Here is a 19,226-nt window from a genome sequence, read left to right as displayed (position 1 = left end):
GGCCACATTATAGGGTACCCCCTCCCTTCATTATATAGGGGTCAAATACTAGACTCCCAATCCTACTCCGATGCAATCCTATTCCTACTAGGACTCTAATCCTACTCCAACTCTCTACTTTGTCATGGACTCTCCTACATGCCAAAACTAAACCTACCATAAAACAAGATTTTTTTTTTCCAACAAGATCAATGGAGCCTAGCACTTACCTGAAGACGGCACTGCTTTCCCTTCAAGCTCTGCTATCTTCTCCTGCATCTGATAATCCTCAAGACGTTGTTGTCACACAACAGGTCTGAACTTGGCATTTCCTATTGGACTCTATGTTTTAGTGCACTACCGGATAGGCTGGGTTGTTTCTGAAGTTGTCCTCAACAAGCAGGTAACAATCTCAAATCAAACAGGTATTCAAGAAGTGAGAATAACCTACATACAATTAAAGAATAAGGATAACAAAATCTTGGCCCTCACCAAATTGCATACAATTAACTGAAGGAAAATATACATATCCCTTTATGGGAAAATTGTGGAGTACATATGTTTTGCATTAATTGTATAACCTATGGAAAAATTAGCAAAATATTGTAATCTATTATTTTTTGCCGAGCACTTACAAGAGTAAAGGCCTCATGGCAATGCTATTTCGGAAGTGGGTTGTCCAAGTCGAATGTTAGTACTGAGCATTTTTTACTGTGTGCAAATCAATTTTACTTATCTGGACAAGCTTTTGATTATGTATCTTCACATTTACCTGTATCCATGAAGTACGTTCTGGAGATCACAAATCAACAAAGTAATTTTATTCCAGTACTGATGCACTTGGACCTCGCTCTTTTATGGATTGTGGATTGCTTGGAGCTGCGCCCAGGTCCAGAAGCTTTTTTATGAGGTAACATTCAGCAATGATTCACACAGATCATTCGATGAGCCAAAGAAAGGAAGCACTCGAGCAGCTGAAAGAGTATGTTATGTATACATTCATGTCTATTTGTGTGAGCCATTTAACATAATGCTGCTTTATGTAGCAGCCATTGATCACCTGTTTTCTTTTGGCATCAGTAGAGGATTTTGGTTTAGACCGAGATGTCGCCATGTCAGTATTTTGTTCTGACTACAAAAAAGTATAAAAATGAATTGATTGTTCATCTATACTTCTATAAAATGTACGAGTTATGGTAGAACCGAACGATCTTCACCGTCCACCCGAGTTGATCAAATGGTCGCTATGAAAAGATTCTTTCCATTCCTCTTCCCTAGATCGTCACGCAGCCTCGCCCTCCTCTCCCTCCCTGGCTTGTCCGATTTGCCCTACACATCGCCACCCCCCCCCCCCCTTCGCTTCTTTGGCCCACCCTTCGGCCCCCATTCTGCTACCAAGAATTCTCCTCTACGCATGTTACCTCTCCGCTGCTGATGCAGACGACCTATCCCCTCTCCCTCTCCTCGGCACCATGTTTGATGGCCAAAAAGGGCTTTCGGGGCACCGATCGAGGTGTCCATGGAGGGGAGCTGCGCGAACTAAGCAGTTGTGCATGAGTTGTTTAGCTGTCAAGGTATTGATCTTGTTAACTGTTCTCTAATTTCTCTCTTTTTTTTGTCCATGCCAATAAGTTGACAGCATGAATAATGTTTATTGCACCGTATGTACACGTCTAAGCTATATGATTCGGCACTATGCACATTGTGGCACTCACCAGGTTAGCTCATGATCCAGCAAAAAAAAAATTCAGTTAGGGTCAGAGTAGAGATTTAAAATCATATACCTTGTGTTTGTAAACGATCCTCTTTTTTCTTTTTAATCCTTCTCTTTACACCACATCTTTTTTTGAAGACAATTGCACAGTGTGTTCACGTGGATATTATGCAACCTTTGTGTTTGAAAAAAGAATAGGGCAACTTGAGTAAGGCTGCTCTGTTAAGGAAAAAGTCTGCCTTTGAACCCCAACTCCATCTTGGTTAATGTTTTCTCCCTCATGTTCTAATATGGAAAAAGGTCTGAGGCAAATGGGGGCGTGAAGAAGCTGAAGGAGGAGCCACTGCATTGGGAAAAAGTTCATGAAGAAGAACAACATTCTTGGAGGTACAGATCATGTTGTTCACTTGTAATTCTTCAAAACTATTTGCTTCTTGTCCCTCGATTTTATTGGCGAAGTATTGCTTGGAAAAAAGGTATTATTATATGAGCTGAGCAACTTAGGCAGAAACATGCATTAATATATTTAGTGTATGAAATCGTCGTACCATGTATGTTACTTGATTGTGATGCTCTTTGTTTTAACATGAACTTGTTAGATTGATGTACAACCAATACAAATAAAAGTTGAGTACTACACTTCTCTAGAAACCTAGAAACTAAAACATTGTCATATTGACCAAGTTTCAGGTGAAAAGCCCATCCATGGTGCTCAGGTTAGTGAAGAAGCTCTAAATTTTGTTTCCTGGACTGTTGTACGCTTGGTTACTTCATGATTTTTCTATAATATATGAAATCTACTTAAATTTGTACTATTCATGTATTTCTATGCATATTTGACAATCTGAGAGCGCTTACTTTTTTATTCATTTTTCAAGTTTCAGTCGCCTTGATGCTTCGATCTCTCATGTAACTATGGCCATATATTTTACTAATGATGCATTCTTGCTATTTTTGGTTATTCAGTTATAGGTTGAAGAATGACAATTTCATCGTCATCATATTTGTTTATTGCTACTAAAATACTTTTGAATTTCTGGTGCTTCAATGTAAGTATGAACCTTCTCATGTAATGGAAAATATTGCCCCTTTAGGATAGAAGACATGATTCTCAACCGTTGAACATGTGAAGTCATTATGGTTCTCACTCCATATTCCAATTGCACAATATTAGGTTTACTATTCCACTTGCACAAAATTGGTACGATGATTGAATTGGCAGGTGGGGTCCATCTGTAGTATTGTTGGTGAGTGTGCTGATAGATATGGCGTTGCGTGTTTGGTTTTTTTTTTTTTTTTGCTTTGCTTGTAGGTGGGGAGCAGGAGTGTGTGGGTTGGGGAGGGACACCGTTGTTGGAGTAGGTGAGTCATCCTGATCCTGATTTTGATTCTATTTTAGTTCGCTTCTGTTTTGGTGAATCCCATTTCAGTTGGTTTCTTTTTTGCATGTGAATTTGGTGCTTGTCTCCGTAGGGGTAGATTTGAGAGGTCACGAGACTGAATGTTATCGCTGAAGAGGTAATAATTTCTTTGCAAATATGTATGTTTCGTAATTGTGTATGGAAGATTGAGTAGTTTTTTTTCCTCTTTAAAATTGGTTTTTGTTTTATTTTGGTCCCTCTAAGTAGTTTTGTTGGATGTGGTTGTAGAGTGCAAATGTTTAGTAGATGTTGTTTGTTCAAGTCATACTTAGCGACAGTAGTTTCAAAATCGCAGATTGTTGTATTCTGTGATGTAATATACTTTGAGATGGAGTTACGGACAATAGGGAAATGACAAGCATTTTGTCAAGACAAAGTAAATTAAAGCAGGGGAACACTGTGTTTTCTATTTTTTGCTTGCTTAAAGTGTTAACATCTGATCCTTTTGTTAGTCCACAATGAACATATTGCAGTTTTGGTTTCGTTCCCTCTGCAAAATGACTCAACATTTTGATATTATTGTGTTGATCAAGTTTAGAATCATTCCTTGAACCAATGTAGTTAGAAGATGCTAATGTCGGTCAATGTGTTTCTGTAGTTAGCCATGTAAACTGATGAAATTGCTGTAGAAGAAGATGAAAGATGTGGATGATGCACATATTTCATAAGTATGGTTGACACTTTTTTCTTCTTAGAATCAATTTGTATGATTTGGCAATTAAGAACATTCTACTATGCATGAGACAAACATTTCTTATATTAGAAATTTTCATTCCCAACTGAATGATGGTCAAAATAGACATATCACATATTGATACTATACGTGCAAGAGATCAGAAAAATTGGACACCCTTTTTTCTAGATGATTTGTTAAAGCAAGCATTGAGATGCTAGATTTAGAATCCGTTGCAACGTGCGGGCATTGTACTAGTACAATAAATGACAAGCATAAAATGTGTGGCTGTTCATGTCAAAAAACTAAAGAAATGCATATCTATATAAATTTAGATACTTTTTTGTGCAGCGAAATACATTAGCAAATCCTGGTCGTTTTTGAGTTGCAAAATGATTGTGCTAAGTTTACTCACATATGTAATAGATTCTCTAATATCCACTCCCTTGTGACTGCTATTAGGATATATGCACTGAATATATACATGTTTATAAGACTGCATTAAATCTTAGATGTTATGATTTGATCAAATGGATGGTCCGATCTTTCTGACTAACGTGTGAGTTATCTCTGATTAGTATACATATAGATCACTTGTGGTCTTTCATACACACTCCACAATTCAAAAGACCAACTAAAACAATTTGTGAAACCTAAATCAACAATTGAGAGGACCTAATTTAATATTTTTAATAGCCATGTTCTACAATTTGTGATGTCTATTTCAATACTATATGAGATCTATTTCAATAATTTACAATAAAATATTTAATATTTGACATAACGGTGCAACACTACGGTTTGGTGCGCTAATTGTGAACAATACCACAGTGTAAAATAATTCTTAAAATGGATTCACAGTTTAACAGGAAAATATGTTTAAAGTTTGAAATTCCCTAGATCCCGTCACACCACACCACCCCTGCCACCCAACGGACAACCAGGTCGTGCATTCGTGCCACATCAGCTAACCGATGTGTGTGCTAAATCTTGTGGCATTCCACCTCACTAACTCTGCACCAATCACAGTCTTCATCATTTTATGGGGCTTTGAATGATTGTACAATTATTGCAATATGGACCTTGCACTTTAAATGATAATGTCGTGATCTTTAAATTCACCAATTAATTTCAACATTAAATTTATTGTATGCATCACACAAGATTGTCATGCGATAGCAGGATACTCCCTTCTGAGAACCTGACATGCCTTGTTATAGTTGAACCCATTATCGGTCACAATTTACACAATATTTTGTGGCTCTACATTATTGACCACTGATCTTATCTTTTGCATAAACGAATCAACCAAATAAATATGTAACAATTGCAATACTAAGTTAATAATGTAGCACAACAATGTACATTATTCAAATACTTGCCAGTCACATCTACGGACTTGTGAAAAAATATATGGCCATTGCAATATAAAAGGAAATTAATAATACTCACGTGTGTCGGTCCAGTCTAAGAATCACACATGATGATCACACCATACTCTGGCTATTCTAGCTTCCACTTGTCAAATATTTTCTTCAATGCACTCTCATTCTCGTCCAGGTACTCACCATCTATATCCCGACTAGTTAGAAATGGGATACTCTCTCTTGTTATACAACAGATGGTCATAAGTCAAAAAGAAATAAATATGACAACAATAAATTTTATTACAAACTTTATCACTCACCCTATTTCTATGTTTCTTTCACTGTAGCCACAAAGAATGCGACATCCGCCCTTCTACCAGGAATACCTGAAGTGTGAAAAAAATTGGATCATGCCAAACCAATAGCTATCTTCGTATTCTTTCCCTTCGCACTCCATGACCCGGTGTCAATCCTCTGTTGCACAGGGACTTTTGCTACAATAACATTGTAATCTCTGACACTTGGTAGTGGCTCCATGGTTGAAGATATCCTCCTAAGCATCCTCCTATGGCACTTTCACTACCACCTCCATGCTCGTAGGACTCACCTGCCCTCCTCCTGAACTCTTCCTCCTCCCTAGATTGAGCCATGGCACGTTGCACCTGTTCCTCTTCCATCTCCTCATTATCACTTATCAAATCTACCTAAACTCTTGCTGACTCTTGCCTCCGAAGTCTCTCCTCAGACCTTCCTTTCCTCTTATCTCTTGCCCTATCTAGCTCACACCTGAAGTAATCACGCACATCTAGAGGTATCCTACACAATATTATAGCATTCGATCTGCGCGCTGCCAAATGTTCTTTAAATGTTCTGGCACCACCGTCTTTCTTTTCCTTATTGTAGTAATTGCACCTAAACTCTGGGGCCAAATTGTCTCCGTGCCAACATGTATCATCCTATGCACTCCACAAATTCCAACAGCGAGTAAACTTTGAGCCAAACTAAGTACTATACACTAACCAACGCTATCGGACACTAACCAACCCTAACAACCTAGAAACAAACCCTAATTGACACTAACCACTTTGAACTAACCCTAACCAAGCATAACACATACCAACCGAGAGCACATTATTTAAAACCGACCGCATCTAGTCGATAACCAAGCAAATCACATAATAAATCGACTGCATCGATGCCGAACCACACTAGCGAGCTCCTACTAGCGGTAACCGACCTATTTAAGTAAAATCACTTGGATTTAGTTTCTTACCACCTGCACAACCTCGGTTACCATTGTGATGCGCTCGGTCTCCAAACGCGTGAAATTCCCCACAATGTGCTTGGCTACCGCTCCAATGCGCTCGGTTACAGCCTTCTCCTGACTGATTTCTGACCTTTCTCCTCCAGATTGCCTCGGCTACGCGGCGGATCTAGTGGAGCTCGCAGCGGCGGCAATGTTTTTGCTGTGGCTGAAGAGGACAAGCTAGGAAGTCTTATCCCATTAAGTTGGGCCAAAACGGGCCATTTGTACTATGCATTCGGCCCGTTTTAGCCCTTTTGTTTTTTCGACCTTTTCCCAATGTTACAGTACTTGAGCATATATTTCTTGATGCAAATGTCATTTTTCTAAAATTTATTTTCATATATAGTCTTAGAATTGCCTCTAGTTTTTTATGGAATTTTTTCTAGAATTTTTTATTTTTTTACAATTAGATTTGAATTTTTTGAATTCAAATTCGATAATTGTTCGCATTTTGAAATCGGTTCAGAGCAGTAAGGACGGTTAGCGTACATTTTGAATGGTAACCATCTAATTTTGAAACCTTGTGTGAGGCGTGGCCTCGGTCGATCGACATATAAGGATGGACACCATACAACGCATGTCAACACTAGCCTGCATTGACCCAGAGGTGTCGCCGCTCACCCATCCCTACTATTGTCGCTTGCCACCCTATCCACCACCGAATGGTCAAAGAATGAAGGAAGATTGTAACAAGAATTGAAAATAAATGTTCTAAACATGAAGGAAGATTGTTCTAAGAATTAGAATTGGGTACTTCAACCAAAGGAGGAAGATTGGTCTAATGATTCCTCTCACCTTCTTTCTCATCTCACTACTACAGAACACCACATATGTGCCGGTCCATTAGTGACGGTTCAACAGTAACCGGTATTGTTGACATATCAGTGCCGGTTCCTGGCTGGAACCAACACTAATAGCTACTATTAGTGCTGGTTCCATATACCAACCAGTACTGATGGGGCGTTACAGTATAAAACCCTCCTTCTCCCCCAAGTGCGACCAGAGCTGCCGCAAGCTTACTAGAACAACGTCGTTCGTCATTTTTGCCATCTTTACGGTTGGAGGAATCAAGATTTGGAGGAGTCAAGTGCTCTATGGTTAATAAGATGTTCTATATTTCTTTTTTAGATAGATTTACTTGGTAGATTGCTCTAGGGTTGATGCTTGGTGCTTGTTCTATGGTTTTGGATTTAGAGATGCAATTGAGATCTAATTTAGGAAAAGTTTGCAACTTTGTCATTGTTAGATGTATAGAGATGATCTACATTTAATTCTTAGTGGGATTTAGTTGCTATATTGCTCTAGAATTGAATTTAGATAGTTGTTCTTTGGTGTTGAATTTTGGAATTAGTAAGAGCTGCAATATGATATAAATTAGAGAAAGATCAATATTTTATCATTGTAGATGATTTAAGGAGTAGTTTAATAGTCACATGTAAATAGATGTGGGTGCGTACATTAAAATCTATGGACAATTGCAAATTTGCCACTACTAGAACCGTTATTGCCATTAAAAATTGCAAAAATACCACTATAACTATCATTCGAGTGGCATCCTTGCAAAAAATAAAAAATCAGGGAGGTATTTGCAATGCCCCTAAAATCTAGCTCCAATTTTCTAGTATGTGGTTTGCGTATATTTTCAAAGTCTTGAATTTAAATAATAATCCAGTGGATTTTCTCTGTTTATTAATCAACATAGTCAATTTAACACAATTCATAGAATACTGTGTTGTAGGGATGGCACATCCACCCATAGGTCGCAATCGGACACAACAGCCTTTGGAAGGCGGGTCCTCCGACCCGACCCAAGTACCGGAAGGAGATGGGCCCTCAAATAGGGACCAATCAAGATGCGAGGTAATTCAATGAATTTGTTCTAGATTTTTAAATATTTAATGATTATAAATTGAATGTGTTTAATTATAATGATTTGCAGATGAACCGGTCATGGATATACAAGGATCAAGGGCCAGGGTTTTTTGTTGGCATTGAGGATTTTTGGAAGGCTGCCGTGTGTACAAGAAGCCAAAAAGGAAGCATGTCGATCACTATATATGTTGTCCATGTGTCGATTGCAAGAACGAGAAGCAGTTTTCAAACATAGAACAGATCTGTGCACACTTGATTCACAGAGGTTTCAAGGTTGGCTATACCCGTTGGAGTGAGCATGGCGAACTTGAAGATGTTGGGCATGAAGGGCAACCAATAGTTGAAGAAGACATAAGCAACGATATGATAGCTAATGAAGACTTGATATATCGGCGTTTGAAGATACTTTTGTCAAGAACGATGGAGGGGACACTTTTGTTGGCAACAATAAAGACAGCTTAGAGCAAATGTTGCACGATGGGGAGGGTGACTTCACCAGTGAAAGACAACATCAAAAATTCCACCGCATGGTAGAGGACTCTAAAACACCAGTTTACCTGAACTGTAAAGATGAGCATAGCAAGTTGCATGTGGTGCTGACACTGATACAAATGAAGGCTAGTAATGGTTGCGCCGATAAAGGCTTCAATGAATTGTTAGAATTCTTGAGGGAATTGCTTCCAAGGGGAAACGTGTTGCCTGAAAATACGTACCATACCAAGCAAGTTGTCTGCTCGTTGGGATTGGAAGTAGAGAAAATACATGCATGTGGAAACAACTGCATGTTGTTTCGCGGCGAGGATGCAGACTTCGAAGCATATCGCGTTTGTAATGCACCACGGTACAAGCGCAACATTGATGACATCGAGAGCGATGGTGTGGGGGTGAAGAGAAAGAAGAAAAGACCCCCTGTTAAGGTGGTATAGTATTTTCCTATAATGCCCCGTTTGAAGCGATTGTTTGCTAACAGAGCGAATGCTGAGTTGATGCAATGGCACGCCGAACAGCGCAAGAAAGATGGAATGCTTAGACACCCTACTGATGGCATGCGATGGAGGAGATTCGATTCAAAATACAAGGAATTCAGATATGAAGTGAGGAATATAAGGTTCGGGTTGAATACGGATGGGATGAATCCTTTCGGCAACACGAGAAGTACTCGTAGCACTTGGCCCGTGACTCTTTGTATTTACAACCTTCCACCTTGGATGTGCATGAAGCAGAAGTATATTATGATGCCTTTGCTAATTAGTGGGCCGAATCAACCAGGCAACGATATCGATGTGTACCTCAAACCATTGGTCGAAGATCTTCTTGTATTGTGGAAAGATCCTACGTGCAATACTGTTCGTAATGATCTCAGATTGTCCCACTCTTGGTAACCTATCAGGGTAAACTGTAAAAGGGTACAATGGATCTGTTCAGTGCTTGGAGGAAATGGGGGGTGATGGCTGACGAACAGTCAAAAAATGATCTTCATGGGTCAACGTAGGTTCCTTCGTCCAAATCACCCATACCGCAAGAATACAAGAGCTTTTGACGGGACAGTGGAGCATCTTCAAGCTCCGAAGATTCGCACTGGAGAACAGGTATTTAATATGGTAAGGACACTTATAGTTGTACTTGGAAGGGGGCCAGGTAGTACAAAAATCCCGGCTGGGCAACATGCTCCTATGTGGAAAAAGTTATCAATATTTTGGTTGCTGCCTTATTGGAAGTATCTTATGGTTCGACATGCAATCGACGTCATGCACGTGGAGAAGAATGTGTTTGATAGCTTGATTGGTACCTTATAAGACATATCCGGTAAAACAAAACACTAAATACACGGCTGGACCTGGAAGAAATGAACCTCAGGAAGGACCAACATTACATACAATTAGACAACGGTAAAAAGAAACTTCCCACAGCTTGCTACACTATGAGCAAGGAAGAGAAGATAAGCTTGTGTGGCTGTCTGCGTGATGTCAAAGTTTCAACTGGTTACTCCTCCAACATCAGAAGCTTAGTAAACATGAAAGATAAGAAGTTATTTGGCAAAGTCTCATGATTGTCACGTGATGATGACGCAGATGCTTCCAGTTGCAATTAGAGGTATTCTGTTAGATAAGGTCTGAGACCCAATCATAAAGTTGTGTTCGTTCTTCAACGCAATTTCACAAAAGGTCATTGATTTGAACAAACTGACAAAGCAGCAGGAAGACGTGGTCCATACTATATGTCAGTTTGATACTATTTTCCCTCTGACATTTTTTTGATATAATGCCGCATCTAATTGTTCACATTGTGGGTGAGATAAAGAGCCTTGGCCGTGTGTTTTTGCATCAGATGTGACCTTTTGAAAGGTTCATGGGGGTTCTGAAGAAATATGTTTGTAACAAGGTCGCCTAGAAGGTTGCATTGCCTAAGGGTGGAGTACGGATGAGGTCATTGAGTTTTGCATTGACTACATGAAACTGAACGCGATTGGTATGCCTATATCTCGCTATGAGAGGAGGCTAAAGGGGAAAGGGATGATAGGTCATACTTCAATCCACATCAAAAATCGTGTTTCATTCACTCAAGCACACTTTGCAGTTCTGCAACAGTCACTTGTAGTGAGCTCGTATGTTAATATGCACGTGAGCATACTATGCTCCACAAATCCAACGAAGTCAGATGATTGGATCGCAAGAGAGCACAGAGATAAATTTGGTAATTGGTTATGTCAACACATGATAGGTAAGGATACCAATGATGCCTTGTTGGAACTACTGGCTAATGGCCTGTCAACTACGATTCGCACATTCCAAGCATACGAGACAATGGCTATAAATTTTATACGATAGAACAAGACAACAAGAGCATTAATCAAAATAGCGGTATTTGTATTGATGCCTATGACCGTGCTGGCAACAGGGAGACCTACTATGGATTTATAGAGGAGATTTGGGAGCTTGAATATGGTGAGTTGATGGTCCCTCTGTTTCGGTGCCAATCGGTCAGACTCCCAGGGGGAGCCAAGGTTGACAAGTATGGTATGACTAACGTGGATCTCAAACTCGTCGGATACAGAAAATAACCATTCATGCTTGCCAAGGATGTTGCACAAGTCTTCTATGTCAAGGACCCGGACCCAGCTAACAAGGGGGAGTGTCACATGGTTTTTCAAGGAAAACGAAAGATTGTCGGTGTTGAGGATGTTGTCGACGAAGAAGACTACGATAAATTCAATGACCTACCTCCTTTTGGAGAGAATGTTGAACTCCCTCTCATTGATGACACTAAGGAAGCTACCTACATACACCGCGACCATAACGAACATTAATCGTTTAATGAAAGCAACTTTCATGTATTTGGCGACCATAACAAGGAGTAACTTTTTGAAAGTTCAGATCTGAGTGTTGGACCAGGCGATCTGGCTTATGTGACACCACACTTTTCTCTTGATGGAAATTTGAACTATTAAGTTTGTGTATGTTTGATTTGGTTAAAATTCAAATTTAGTGCACATTTCATGCATGCAAGTATTCATTACTTTTTGTATTTCAAATTTCACATTAATATTACAAATTTCACATTAGTACTAAAAATTTAAAATATACAAAATCAACTTTGATATTAATATTACAAATGTGAATTGGTTAGAATTCAAATTGGATTAAAAGGAGAAAATCAAATGAAGAGCCAAAAATCACAAAGTTAACTAAAAATCAGTGGTTAGCATTAATTTCCATGTAAAAAGTATGAAAAATTAAGTTCAACATAATTGGTTTCACATGTTTTTTGGATACGAATATTTCATAATTTCATTATAGAATTAAAAAATTACAAGCTTATTAATGAAATAAAGATAATTCAATGCACATTTCATATATGCAAGTATTTTTATCATGTAGGAAACAGTAATACAAACTCAACAAATTTGGTTTCATATTTTTTCTACTTTAATCATTTTTCTATGAATTTTTCAAGTTTTTAGCCAAATTTAACAATAGAAGAATATTTCCATGAAAAAAATATTTATCAGTGCCGGTTCTAAGTACTAATCGGCACTCATACGTGCATCAGTGCCGGTTAGAAACTAAAACCGGCACTGATACGTGCATCAGTGCCGGTTAGAAACTAGAACCAGCACTAATGCTTATGTACAAATATATATCAACACTTGGCCTCGTTTGCTCCATTCACCATTTCAGCCCGCTCCTCCTCCCGACGCTCCTCATCTCCGTCACCGTCGCTCCTCCCCGACGGCAGCCTCCTGCCCAACTGCCGCCTCCTGGACCGCCTCCTCCTCCCCGACCGCCCCACCGACCCCTGACACCCTGCCCCGCCGACCCCCGACACGCCGCCCCTCCACCCTACGCATTGCCGCTCCTCCTCCCGATGCACCGACTCCTCCCCGTTCGGACATGGCACCGATTTCCCGTGGCAGTAAGGAACCCTAGCTGCCCCTACATGATCTGCGCTACCTTTGTGAGGGATGGGTACATACTATAAGTGACAGCAATGAACTGTGGAGCACACTTGGATGGTTTGCACAGAGCAGTCAGTTTGCACCAATTTTTTTGCCGCATCTGTATGTGATGTATACAACCGGTTTTCTCCAATTGAAGATGTATACATGTGATGTATGCAAGTTTGTGTATGTTGGAGGAAAATAGATGTATTGGGATATATGCATATGATGTTAAGAGAGACCCATGTCTCATCACTATAGTACATGGTGATTGTTGGAGCAAGAGTTCGTCTTGCCCCAGCAAGTACGGCGAGAGTTTCTTCTAAGGACGAGACTCAAGCTTGGAGACAACGGTTGAGAGGAAGGAACACCACGAATATATTGATGATACAAAACTATATCACTCTAGAAGGAATATCACAGCATGACTTGGTGTGCTTTCACCTTTGTATCTTTTTTTGCTGTGTTTTCCCCAGAGAACCAAGGCCTCCTATTTATAGAGCCGTGCATAGCTTGGTGTACAAACTACCATAATGTACAAATATCCGGGATCTGACCGAATTAGTGGGCCTTATCCCGGATAACTACCTTCTACCCTATCGGGGAGATAAATATTCACTGTGGTAATTATCATGGTGCCTGCCCCCTGAAGGGGGCGAGCCAGTCGCCAACTGCGGCCCAGCTCCACAATGTCAGGGGTGTCAAGGCAGGCACCACCATGCCGGGGTGTCAGAGCGATGTCCACTAGCCTAGGTATTTAATGCCGGTCACCTCCTCATAGGCAAAGTACGATTGGTGCTTCCCTTTTGGCAGATCTTTCCTGAGGCCTGATGACTCACCCAGTAACCTTCGGGAAGCTGGCCCGGGCAGCAGGAGGTCGAGGCCTCAGGAAGCCGAGCCTTTGGGAGGCTGAACCTCTGGGAGGCAGGACTTCGGAAGGCCGGGGCTTCGGGAGGCCGAGGCATCGGAGACTGAGCCTTTGGGAGGCTGAGCTCTGGAAGGCTGGGGCTTTGAAAGGCAGAGGCTTTAAGAGGCTGAGCCTTTGGGAGGCAGGGCTCTGGAAGGCCAGGACTTAAAAAGGCGGAGGCTTCGAGAGGCCGAGCCTTCGGGAGGCAGGGCTCTAGAAGACCGAGGCTTCGGAAGGCAGAAGCTTCGAGAGGCGGAGCCTTTGGGAGGTAGGGCTCCGGAAGGCTGGGGCTTTGGAAGGCAGAAGCTTCGAGAGGCCGAGCCTTTGGGAGGCTAGGCTGATTAAGCCAAGGGGCCGTCAGGGGTCCTTGATAATGACCCACAACAATAGCCCCTCGCGAGGGCAGCCAGCGGAGCGGTCGGGCCCGCGGTTCCTTCGGAGCAGGCTCCCCAGTGGTCCCTGGCTTGTGGTTGATGGCTCGTAGTTCAAGAATCGCTTGGCTTGTTCAGGACGGTTTGACCTGGGTGACAGAACGACATGTTGGATGATGTTGGTGACAGGGGGCATCGAATGCGCCCAGGGGAGAGGTGTAGTCCTGCCCTGTCAGGCGGGGTGTGGGACTCATGTTGTCTTGTCGTTGGGGGGTCAAGGGAGTCGGTTTCGCTCCCCCATGATTTCGGCCTTGCAGGTGAAAGGACGGCGCGTGTGCCCGCTGCCTGGAGGGGGCAAGTTGCTCCCTATTTGTAGCAGGAGGGGGATTGCCCAGAGCAACCTTTTCTCCAACTCCTCATTCTCATCTGCCTTTGTCTTTGATGCCTTTTGCTTTGTGCGAGTTGTCCTTTGATCCCTACTCTTCTCTCTCTCGTAATCTAGCGCCTTTCGCCATCCTCTTGCGGTTCGTCTAGCTGGCTTGAGTACCCCGAGTGAAGCCAAAACTCGGCCGGTGGGGGAGATGTTCGGAGTAGGCACAATGGGGGACCCTAAGGTGGCGCTGGCTCTCCCATTGCTGATGAGGCCGCCGCCAGGAGTGGAGGTCCAGCGTGCCAGCAAAAGCCACTCCCGGCAAACCACTACGCTAGGAGCATCTGTCATTGGTGACGAGGATCTCGACCGAATAGTTAGGGAGGGGAAGATTCCCTCCCGAGCTATCGCTCAGCCTTCGCTGGGCGAGGAGGTCGCGAAGCCCCTGGCCCATGAGGTCGTGGTTTTTGAAGCCTTCTTCGAGGCGGGCCTAGGTTTTCCCTCAGTGCCATTGCTTGAAGAGGTGCTCCGCCACTTCTACATGGAGCTTCCTCAGCTCCACACCAACGCCATTGCCTTCCTGACCACCTTTGAGTGGGCCATGCAGGCGAAGGGGTGCGAAGGGAGGGCAGATTTCTTTGTGGCCCTCCACTTTGCCAGTTGCCAGCCGAAGTTGATCAAGGTCAAGGGGATGAAGAGGCCCCTTAGATTTGAGAGTGTCAACTTCTAGATATGGCCGCAGTATCGCGATGCCTTCGAGGCAAAGGACATTAACGGTCGGTGGTATACTGTTGGTTGCAGCGGTAGTTTTACTACAGCGTTGGCCCTGCATCGCCCCTTTGCTCCACGAACCAGGATATTGCGTAAATTTTGGAGCCAGAGACAGGGATTACGGACGACCAGTTCGCCTCATGACTGGCCCTTCTCCGGAGGGTGGTCGAAAAGATGAGCATGCGTGACCTCGTGGAGGAGTTCACCATGTTGCGCGTCCAGCCCCTTCAAACGGACTAGAACTGCATCTTTGATCAAGGTGCGGAAGAGTGGTCGAATGTGTATTCTGGCCCGCCATCAGAGCTGGTGAGTTCCCTTTGTAGTTTGGTTCTTGATCTGCCAATGTGAGCCATCTTTTTTCTTCCAGAGAGCTGCCTCCTATTGGAGCGTGTGGTGGAGATCGCGGAGGTGATCCTGGGCCCTGCTACTCTCGCGGAGTGGGAGCGGTGGGTAGCCCTGGCACGGAGCTGGGAGCGGTACAACTATGTCTACTTTTGCCTCGGCGTGGGGGCTCTGGCATGGCGAGATCCTCCAGAGCCTAGGGTTGCTAGAAAATGAGCGCGTGCAGGCCCCCCCATTCGTGCGAGGACGCTCCAGGCCCGGCGGCCTTCAGCATCCAGAGGCTCACATACTGGTTCAACGGCCGAGTCGTCAGAGGTGCCCCTGGTTCGCAAGAGGCGTCTGAGGTGGGTTGGGAGCATGAGCGATCAGTCCGGAGGTGAGAGCCAAGGTAGCGGCGATGACCAGGGAAAGGGTCGGGCCTCCCCAGATATTGCAGGTCACGGCCAGAGCCAATGGAGAGACGTGGCCTCCATGGAATACGACTTTGGTATTGTTGGCTCGGATGTTGAGGATGCTACAGGTCCTCCTGTAAGAGGTTCGGAGGAACCAGGGGTGATTTGTTTCGTTAGTCATATCCTGTTTTTGGTCGTGCGCTGGGATCTTGATTTGTGTTTCTTTTTTGTAGCGACCTTCGAGGTGGATGCATCCTTGACTCCACCCTTTGAGGCCCCGGAGGCCTAGCGAAGATAGAGGACTCCACCCGAGGGGTCTCCGAGGGCCGTCCCGGGAGACGTGGCTTTGTTCCTGTGGGGCCCCGAGCAAGCTGGTGACCTACCCGTGGCGGCTAGTGCCCGAGGCACCGTGCCCTCCACCGAGGGTCCCTTCGGAGCAATTGAGGGGAGCCCTGGCCTCAGGGTCTTGACCCCGGATAACTTCGTGCTGCGCCCGGAGGCATCAAGGGCCTTCGCTGCGGCCTCCTCTCTTCTCCGGAGTGGAGAGGTCAAGCGATCGTTGGCCCAACGTCCTCTGGAGGAGCTGGAGGCATGGTTGGTAGCGGCAGCCCTTCAGGTCGGTAGTATTTGTTATGATTTGCCAGGTCCGGTGCTGGGTCCTGAGTAGCTCATTCTGTCTTTTTCCATCTTTTGTGGTGCCTTGTAGCTAGTAATTTTGACAAGGGCGCTGGGAGGTGGTGGGCGCCAGGCTTTTGTCGCGGCCCATGATGAGGTTGAGGGCCATCGCCAGGCCTTGGAAGACGCCCGAAAACAGGTGGAGTCCGCAGAGGGCCGTCTTTGGGAGGAGATGTCACTTCACGAGCGTGCGGAGGCTGAGACGTGGAATGGTACCAAAGACCTCCGGGAGGCGAGAGAGGTTGCCGATGCAACCAACGCAGCATGTGTGTCCACTGAGAGTAACGTTGACACCCTTCGCATGGCGGTAGTAAATATGCGGCGAGAGCTAGCAGAGGTTCGGGCATCGGAGGGGGCACTATGTTCGAAGTTCCAGCAGTTAACGGTGCTTGCGTCGGAGGTGGCCCAGATTACCTCTGATGCCTTGAGCGGCCTAGGGGCTCAGTGCCCGCCACTGCGCTCTGACTCGGAGGTGTCGGTCATGCCGCTCTGCTGGCTTCGGTCCACCACGAGGGTCATGGTTAGGGACACGGAGGTCTATGCGAGGTCCAGCGCTCGTGTGGCTGCTGCGCTTTAGCTGACCCTGCTGCACCAAGCGGGGGTTGGTCCCTTCGAAGCACTGGAGCAGCAGGTGTCAGACTCCATGGTCGAGACCTTCCAGCCAGAGGCACCTCCGACGGAGATTTGCGCAGCCTTAGAGAGCTTCTGTCGCGGCGTATGGGTGAAGCATGGCCGGAGCATGACGTTGCGCTTCATGGTTAGTCAGGAGACTCTGGGTGCCTCGGGGGGCGTTCGCCCGAGTTCTTCGTTGGGAGGTCCGGTCCTTCACCCGGAGTCTACGGGCCTTCGCGACCCTCTCGGGGAGCTTCATCTGGCGTTGTCACCCCGCCGGAGCCGAGCGTGGATGCCCATGGCGCTAGACGATGGTCGGAGGTGGTCTACATGACGGCATAGAAATTGGGTAGCCTTTTCCCTAACCTAGCCGTGATTTCATTGCAAGAAAAAAGAGCATAAGGCTCCTTAGACTAGACGACATGGTGGCCAGACCACAAGCAGAGGCACAAGCACACCGGCGGCGAGCTAAAACACAGCGGCGGAGCAAAAGCTCGATGGCATGCGGCTACGTGCGAGAAGGAAGCACGGGGGCGATGACATGCTAGCTAGAGGGGTTACGCGAGGGGGCGGGAAGCTCACTGAGCTCAGAAATGGTGAGAAGTTGGACGGCGACCGGTGATGTGATGGAGCGGTGGCAGCGGAGGCAGCTCGACTACCAGCGTAGGTGGTTTCCCTTCGGGCTTCTAGTGAACGGACGGTGGGACAAGGATGGCAACGTGCTCCTCAAGCTCTTGGGCATCATGTGGCTAGCTGATCGATGACGGCGAGCTGCAGCGGCGTGCAATGGCAGCGGCAGCGGTGCATGGGAAAAGGGGGAAGGAGAGGAGGTCAGGGCTATGCTATTTATAGAGGGGGAAGGGATCAGTGAGGCGGTGCGGTTCCTCACGTCACGCGATCGTCCGTGAGCTGAGCGGTGGTGAGGTGGCGAGGAAACGCCCACCTTTATTTCCGTGGCATAGCTGGACTGCACCGGCCACGCGTCTGTGTGACCGCGGAAGTCACACGACGTGGCAGGATATGGATGCGCAAGCATGGGCGGAGAGAGAGTGAGAAAGAAAGGAGAGAGCGGGAGAAGCGGAAGTCGATTGGGCACGTGGGATATTTCCCGAAGAGGGGAAATTGGCGGCCAGCGACTGGCGCGCCGCATTGGAGGGAGGAGAAAGGGGGAGAGGCGTGGGCGAGCGGGTAGGCTGGCACGTTAGTGAGTGGGCCAAGCGGCGCGGTGTGGAGCACGCGGGCAAACGCGCGGAGCGCGGGCCGGCGCAGGAGGGAAAGAGGAGAAGCTGGGCTGGCGTTTTGGCCAAAACAGAGAGGAGAGAAGAATCCAGCCCAGGGAAGAAAGAAAAAGGAAAAAGAATTTGGTTTTTGGAATTAAATTCAAATGAGAGATTTGAATTTGAATTTTACTTTGGATTTGGATCAATTCAAATAAATATATTTGAATTATGATTTGAACTTGAATCTTGAGCTTCCTAAGATAATTTGAATCAAGGAATTTGAATTTGAATTAGATTTGAGATGAATAGAATCTAAGAGTAGATTTGAATTTGAGATATATTCAAATTCAAATCTCCACACAAAGAACCATAAAGATATCAAACCAAAGCATATGAACCAATTTAAATCAAATTCAGAAATTGTCTTAGTGCTATTTGGAAAACTTAGCCCAAATAATATATTCAAAAATATACATAGGAGTATATCTAATACAAATATATATCTTGGTTTTATATTCGTTTAAATAATTAGAAATTTTTTAATTTGGAGTGTAATTTGTAATAAATTTACTTGCTAAAACTCAGGATGTTACAGAAAGGGTGAGCTATCCGAAAGCAGAGAAATCACATTTAGAAACAACAAAATCTAGTCAATTGTAGAAAAAATAAAAGAAAAGGCAACCAAAGTTAGCCAAGGTTCTTTCACCAGGGTTAGGGAACATGAAGTTCTCTCAGCGGCGCTGGGAAACTCGAAGCACCCAGGTCGAGTACGAGGTGTATCCAGTTCCCAGGGCTA

Source organism: Phragmites australis, chromosome 8 (genome assembly GCF_958298935.1).
Source record: "Phragmites australis chromosome 8, lpPhrAust1.1, whole genome shotgun sequence".
NCBI classification, from domain to species: Eukaryota; Viridiplantae; Streptophyta; class Magnoliopsida; order Poales; family Poaceae; genus Phragmites; species Phragmites australis.
The sequence above is the reverse complement of the archived record's forward strand: the minus strand, read 5'-3'. Positions refer to the sequence as shown.